Here is an 8,496-nt window from a genome sequence, read left to right as displayed (position 1 = left end):
TTTATTAAACCAATCTTTAAAACTTAAACTGCCTTTGTCATTCTATATGAGACCGTACCGGTTGTGACCTGAGTGACCACGACTTCCCTGGGAAGTGCTAAGATGTCATGCGCTCGGCTGCTCCATTGTCTATTCCCTTTGGGAGAGATAAGGCACTGCTAGTTAGCCGGAGCAAAACCCAGATTTAGAGTGACAAGGGTCCCTCACTGTGGTTCAGACTTAGTCACCCACACTGTGAATGATCTTGCCGCTCAAAATCCAGTAGTCTCATTAGGATAATGAGAGCCTACGCGACAGTCACACCCACAATTAGAAGAGGGTGCATGGCATTCAGTCTATGAGTAAGTACAATGGGCACTATAGGCCCCCACGAACATTGGATGCCATATACCTGACAAGGTTTATCCATCATTCCTATGTATCACTAAGCAATATTGCTCTAGGACAGTGATATCTGCACAGCACAAGATGCTGACACCGCAACGGCTACCACACCTGTGGGGCACACTATAGAGGTATTACAAGGGTAGCAGCATCTCCCATTGTGGTGCTATGTGGGAAACAAGAAGGCATACTTGCTAACCAACTTTTTTGTATCACTTTGATGAAAAGGTGTTACACACACATATAGTTAACTATAGTTGGGGTACCTGGTCTTGCCCTGGTTACCCTTCCCTCCTCATTATGTTGTACTTCAGTTCAATGATGAAGGTTATGTTTATGATGACTCAAGTCAGATGTCGTTTATAAATGTTATATAAAAACAAATAAAGAGATTAAAAAAAAAAAAAAAATCACCTGCAAACGAGTGACCCCTTTCAGCTGAAGGGTATACTGAAATCTGCATTATCTCACACATGCAGAAGCTTTCACGCTGGGATTTCTGAAAGCATTGAAAGTGGCTCATTGTGGGCTTGTTGTTCCATCGTCCTTAGAAAGTATATTTAATTAAAGAAAATGCCAATGGCTTCGCAGCATGGTATCAGCAGAACCTACGGGTTCAGGGGTTGGGCCAGAGCAACAGTGCTTCACGTTTAGAAGGTGCCATTTATTTTACTTTTGATAATCCCCAAAAATGGACAGGGGTCTCAAAAACTGCAAGTGCCCCAGTTTTGGACGTGCTGCCACCCCCTCCCTCCTCTCAGTAGGTACTGCGGCCTATGTGGCCTGTGACTGCACACGACCCTGTATAATTCCATATTGATTAGTGAGCGTGGACTCTGGATGTAGTTATCAATAAGCTCCTCTTATTCTGTTTTCAAATCAATAGAGATCTCATTGGGTTAATTAGCCAACGATTGAGGATGGGAGAACAGGGCCTGCCCTCTTCTCCTTTTTTAATTGCTGGCTAAATCTAACTCTTGTCAACAAATCAGAGATGGCCGCCCCTTCTGCCCCCTCTCCGCAGTACCCAGCAGCCGCTGCTCTATTTATAACATTGACGATCAGTCTTTATCTGTTCCTCAAACCCTCTTCTCACTCTAGGGAAAGTGGACCCAGGATGGTGTTCTAATTCTTTAATCCAAGCTCTCTTCTTCTACCACTCGCCTGCTGTTCTATCATGCCCCATCCGTGTACAGTGTGCCGTGTAGTGTGCTGTTTCCATGTCTTACTATGCCTTCCATGTATTAAGAATGTTAGACCCAGCAAATGCCCATTGAGCATCAAAACACTCATTTATGATACGTTTGTGGGCAAAACCTATAATTGGTGCTATTTAGCATACCTGATAAATTCTGATTCCTGCAGTGTTGTGTTTTATTGGGTGTGATAAATAATGCAACCTCCTCTGTGAGCAGGGCCTTTGACTATCAGCCAAGATACTTAATGGGGATGACGAATACTGCAGGTGCTTCACAAATGACAAATAACCAAGTGTATTGATGACACCGACAATCAACACCTCATCAAACATCCATGGAGTGCCTCCTCTGGCACTTTTGTAACAGCTGGATATCATTCTCATATGGGTTAAGACAATTTATCACTCTTTCATTAGCTTAGTCAATGTCGTAATGTTTCCCTGCAAAACGTGTGGTGAAGGAAAGTGGCCCACGTCTGCACCATCACTAAAAAAACAAGCTCAGGCAAAACCAATCTTTTGTTGACTTTTAATAGTACAAATATTTTGGGACAGATTCATAAAAAATGGAGCTGCACCTTCTGCAGCGTCACTTTTCTTGTACCCCTTAGTGCCCCCCTAACGCCACCATGTGTGTGCCACATTTAAAATACGGCGCACCACGGCGGTAGTCAGGGGTACTAGCATCATAATTTTTTACGCTAGTCTGGTGCTTTGCAGGATTAGCGTGAAAAATGTTGACGCTAATCCTGCAAAGCACCAAAAGGCCCATTGAAAACAATGGGAGCCGTTAAAATGCTGATAAAAAAGATGCAAAGAACTCTCTTAGAATTCTGTGCACCATTTTTTCAGCACCCCTAGCGCAGGAACGGTCCCCTTGCATACATTATAACTGCCGCAGACATAATGTGGTGCAAGGGGGTAAAAAGTGGCGCAATGGAATCATTGCGCCACTTTGTAAATAAAGGGTGGCGTTTTTGGTCTTCCAACACCACATTAGCGTAAAAAAAATGACGCTAATGTGGCGTTGGAATGGTGCAAGGCCCTCTCAAATCTGGGCCCTTATGTTTTACTAGCTCATGGCACACCAAAAGCATGGGGAGCATGTGGAAGCTGCAGTACTGATGCGCTGGTTCTCCTTGTAGGCGCACACCATCTTCAAAACCAGCTGCACCATCTTCTCAAGGTTAATAACCTTACACCAGTTGCTAATCTTGATGGAAAAAAAGGCCCTACGAATGATAATGCTGTCTGGAAGTTCCATAATTAGCCCCACAAATTGTTTTTTTTGTTATCGCGTCTTTCCCTATATTTATTTTACAATGGCATTTTCAGAGCACATCTCCATCGCTGAAAAGCTGTATAGGTAGGGAGATTCAAAAATCCATTTGAAATTGGCTCCTCTATAAGTTCATCCAGGCCAGACTCCATTTTTACCCTTTTGGATATTGGTGATCAGGTTTGTTAATCGGAGATTTCATGGACTGGGCAAACAGGCCGGAGGATTCACGATGCCTTATCTCCTGGAAAGCTTAAGGTGGCATACTTTTAGTTTGAATCTTATGACACCGCCTCTCCCGGCACTCCTCCTACTCCTGGTCAATGACTTGGTAAGGGTTTTGCTGGATGCACAGTGGTTAGTTTGAACCATGGTTGAAGATGAAGCCCACCAGTAATCCATTTTGGGGAGCGGCACTCTCAATTTTCTCATCTGACGTTTAGAATGAAGCAGGAATAGAAAGATGGAAAACAGTGAGAAAGGGAAAAGGCATTGATTAAAAAGAACATGCAAGAGTGAGTAAAAGTGTCAGGGAGCATCTGGTGGTGGTGGTGCATCATTGATATCAGCACCTCGACCTTCTATGACGCCAGTGATTAATTTGTAAAAGAATGAGTGCAGGTGCCCAAGTCTCTGCTCAGAAACCCACGGACAGTGCAAATAAATGCTGCGTGCTGAATCCTAAAGCTGTACGTTATTAAATGCACCCCATGCCTCCTTACTCCATTGTCATACACTCTCTGTCGCTTTATCTCACTCTTGCAGGTTCCTGTTTTCTTCCTTGATGACGGTTTTAATGTCTTTCTCTCCCTTGTCCTTCTGGTTTTATGTTTTTACCTTTTTTGTTCCAGATAAATGTCTGAAGCAGAAAAATAAGTCTCGGTCCTCAAAAATAAGTGCCAGTGCACCCCCCCGCCCCCCTCAGAACCACAGGCTCAAACTAAACACTGGATAACACTTGTCGCAGGCTTGTCATTAAAGCTTTCAGCCCCCTTATTTGTTTTGTTTTAACAAACACTGGATTCTCAGACTAACATGTTCACCTGTGCAGGACACACAAGGAGCTATTTGAGCTGTGCTGTGCGTGTGGAGCTGCAGTACAGAACATTTTCTGAAGCTGAGAAGGTTACCTGCTTCCAATGTTGAAGTGCTGATGGATAGAGAGAAACAAGCAACAAATGCAATGCAAGCTAAATGTTGATTTTTTGGGTCTGTGGATCTTGAGATGTCTCAATGAAACCATGGGAGTTGCTGTACCTTTTTTCAATGTTGGCCTACATCCAATTGTCTACTTTAGTCAAATGCGTTTTTCAGTATCACTTGCGAGCAGTTAACTGGAACGATACATTGCATATCATTTATGCAGTGAATGTTTTCATGAAATGACTGTCTCAGTGCAGAAACCCTTCTTCAGAAGCATGTGTGCGATTTTAATCGTCCAAAAAACATGAACCTTCACTTCAAAGCCATCACAAATTGTCCAGCAAACCTAATAGGATCCGGAGTAGACATTATACACTCTTCCCAAATCCACTTCCAATATTTCACCCCGTCCCTTCCTCCTATTTCTTCTGCTCAGTGTACCCTCTCTAATCCTCTTTACGTCCTGTTCTATCCCACTCTCCCACCTTCAGAGAAATTAAATAGATACACAATACTAATTTATGTCCATCACTACAATATTCCTATCGAGTGTAATGTCTTATCTGCATGACATTTGTTGGCTTGGAAGCCCAGCTTAAGTAATACAGCGCTTTAACAGGCTGCCTCTTAAGTCTCTCAAGAGTTTTGATCAGCAGATGTTTTCCCCAGGAATCCTTTTAGTTCATTTCATAAAAGTCCTACCGGGTCCTGAATGAGGAGGGACAAGGCGTGTGTTGTGACAGGAAGGAAGGTAGAGTTCCCTGACTGCAGAGAGGCTGCCAGCTGCAGGAGATGAGGTTAGGTGGGCGGAAATGCTTTCTTGGCCTTGTTACTTGGCAGCCAGGATTAATGCAGCTTTGACTGCAGACGAAGGCTTCATTTCTAAGAGTATAAGGGGTTGAAGAGGTTTGTGTTGTTTGCATTTTCTTAAATCTCAAAGACCACTTAAGATGAGAGAACGGGGTAAAGAAATGCAACTGAGTTTATGCTAACAGCATCGGGTAGTCCAGACCTGCCCTAAACGGTTGCTACCCTAGGAGAAAATGATCATGCCTCATTTTTGCTGCACCTGTATACACACAAACTAATCAATGGTGTATTTAGGGTATATATTGTTTTCTTAAGAGGCAGGTGAGCTACTGAAAGCTGCCTGAAGCCTGGCTCTGGCTCAACTCGAGATCCTCTTGGAATCTCAAGCATATAACGAACCGAGTTTCATGTGGCTTCGGCCTGCCTCCTACTCTGTAGCCTACATGAGACCTTACTGCAAGAGCAGTTGACTTAGGAACTGGGGAACCAGGGTTGAGTCTCAGCGTCAGCTCAACATCCTATGTTTCTGGACAAATCACTAAGGGCCTGATTACGAGTACAGCGGTCCATAGGACCACTGTACTCGCTGTGGAGGAAAGACCACCTCATCCCTGATGGTCTGCCCTCAAGATTACGATCCTGGCTGTCGGAAGACCTAGGAGACTTCCGCCACTGGCAAGATCATGGATCCTGATGGGTTGGCGACGGTAAAAGTCATGGTCAGCAACAGCAGAGCCGAGTTTGGCACCATTGTGCTGATCACGACTTTCCTTTCTGCCAGCCTTTTCATGGTGCGGTCCCCACCATGAAAAGGCTGGCAGAAAGGCAGAATTGGAACCAAAGGGGGGGGGGGGCTGCACTGCCCATGACCATGTCGTGGGCAGTGGGGGCCCCATTGTCCGCACACTGGGAATGCAGTGCGCATTCTAAGTGTGCTGTGTGCGGTGGCATCTCTGGGAGTGGAGGTCAGTGCCTTCGCACTGTTTCTGCTGGTCAGCCAGTGCCTAATTTGTGCTTGTTGTTTCCGGTGCAGAGCACTGGCATTTATTTTTGAGAGCCAACACTTATTTTTCTGCCTCATGCATTTACTGTGAGCAAAAGACACATATGGGAAAGATGGAGGCAGAGAACAACGAAAAAGCATCACAATGGGAAAAAGCAGAAAGCTGCAAGAGTGAGCTGAAGGGGCAGGTAGTGGCTTTAAATGGACTGAAGTGGGCTGAGGTGGCTTCAGGATTACGCTTCCCCAGTATTCTGTGTCCGCACACTTAATTGGAGCAGACGTGTGTTTAAGAGGAGGGCTTTGGGCACCGGCACATTTTTATTTACAAATTAAGCACTGCTGTCAGCCTGGTGGAAACATCGTAATACGGCTGTCGTGAGGCCACCGGCTTGATGGCCGCCCCCCACCACCATATGAAAGTTCAGGCGGTCCAACCGCCAAACTCATAATGAGGCCTTAATCTTTCCATCCCTATGAACAATTAATGGGGACCTTGTCTAATGTAACTGGTGTTCATGCAAAGCAAAGCTTCAGTTCCTTCAGGTCAAGTTTGCAGCTATATAAAAAGTCACAAAGAGGTCAAAACAAAACTTTATTTTAAGGAAATACAAACAGATACCCCTGTACTGGCTGACTTGTACAAAGTGACCTCTATACAAAAACAAGCATTTGCAAAGCAACGTGTCTCGCGTTTGCTTGAGGTAGAGCTATTAGGGTTGTAAATACCTAAGCAGACTTTTCTTGCCACACAAACTGAAAATAAAAACAGTTGACATAAGCAAGCCAATTCAAAGCGTCACCATGAGCGCGAAGAGAGAGACTAAAGGAAAAAGAAGTTCGCTTGCAGTCATAGTTATTGGCAAAAGTGCAATTATCCATGTAACAGGGTCGATGGCCAAGGCGGTAACAAAACCGCCCTAAGGAGGGACAAACGTAAAGCAGTTACAAATTAAAACAAAGGATTTTTGAAAGGTAAGCCCATGAACGAGTGATAGTGATGGGTGTGCGGTGGGCGTGGCTACATACCAACACGCCAGAAAAGCAGCACTTGCACGCTGCTATGCTCGACCTAATAAACAAAGAGGTAAAACAAAGCCTTAATATAAGCAAATACAAAGAGATACTCTTAAACTAGCTGATTTGTACCAAGTGAAACCAGAAAACCTGGATGAATTGCCGCTTTCCCACTTAAATTGCGTCATCTTAGTCAAATATTTTATTTCACCAAAACTCTTTTTTTTCTTCATGATCACATATGAAACACTTTCAAATATGTGAGTTGAAAATACCAGTTGTACAAAATACTATTGTGTTTGATTTAATAGAGTGTAATGTTGTTTTATAATAATCTGGGCCATTACAGCTTTCATATGAGAACTGTCTTGCCTCATAGTTCACTAATGGTACATGTTTAAAAACTATCACTTCTAATGAGTACTTCTCAGTGCAGTGCAATTATGTAACGTATGTGTATGAAAGCTTCCACATGTTAAAGAAGTAAACTTTTGTGAATTTTGAAGAGCTTTTTATAACTTATGCGATGTTTGTTGTATGATTTACATAACAAACATTTTCAGGGCTTGGCTCGGTCAGGGCTCTAAGATCCAACCCAGGCTGTTGACTCAACTCTGGCTCAGCTTGCCATGTTGATTTGTTGGCTTGCCCACCTCTAATTTTCTTTGCTAGTACTGTTAGCAATAATAACTTCAGCAAGACACATGTAGGCTACATAGCTCTTTACAAGTAAAGATATCTCAGCAGAATGGACAACCGACACAATAAGGACCATATAAAAACTAGCCTATTGTTTCTCTAACAAGGTGAAAGTAATATATATTGTTTTTCCTGATGCTGCCATCGATGTTTTAGTTATGCCTACCTCTACCACTAGCTCTGGACATACCTTCTCCTCTTTTCAACCTATTTCGCTTACAGTCTTTGGCTGCAGCAAATAAATCAGGACCCCCTTTGGATCCAGCACAGCCCAGTATTCATCAGGCTGTCTCAACCATTATCTAACCTTTACTGTCACAACTTCTGATTCTCTCCCTCTCTTCTGCTTCTATACCTCCTACTTGGAAACATGCTATGGTAGTACCCTTGATCAAAAGGCCTTCACTAAATGCAGAAAAGCTGGAATAATTCCAACTAACCTCCTTACTGCCTTTTGCCTCCAAATTGCTATCTACGTTCTGCTATCTTCCTACATTCTATGATCCTTGTCCAGTGTGCATCCATAGGAAAGAACTCAGGCACTCATTACAACTTTGGCGGTCTTTGAAAGAGACCGCCGAAGCTGCGGGCACCAGTATACCGCCAGTGCTGGTGGTATATCTGGCTCCCTATTATGACTTTTCAGCTGGGCCAGCGGAAGGTAACAGTGTTTCCGTCTGCTTGGCCAGCGTAAAAGTCACATCAACATTGCAGTCGGCTCATAATAGAGCCAGCGGCACTGTTGATGTGCAGCGGGTGCAGCAGCACCCGTTGCGCATTTCACTGCCCGAATTGTGCAATGGGGCTGTGCCTGGGAGCCCCTGCACTGGCCATGCCAAGTGCATGGGCAGTGCAGGGGCCCCCAGGGGCACCCCAAGTCCCCCTTATTGACAGCCTTTCCATGGCGGTGTTTACTGCGGTGGACAGGCTGGCGGTTGGGGACTCATAATCCCCAGGGCAGCGTAC

Source organism: Pleurodeles waltl, chromosome 3_2 (genome assembly GCF_031143425.1).
Source record: "Pleurodeles waltl isolate 20211129_DDA chromosome 3_2, aPleWal1.hap1.20221129, whole genome shotgun sequence".
In the NCBI taxonomy this organism is placed as follows: Eukaryota; Metazoa; Chordata; class Amphibia; order Caudata; family Salamandridae; genus Pleurodeles; species Pleurodeles waltl.
The sequence above is the reverse complement of the archived record's forward strand: the minus strand, read 5'-3'. Positions refer to the sequence as shown.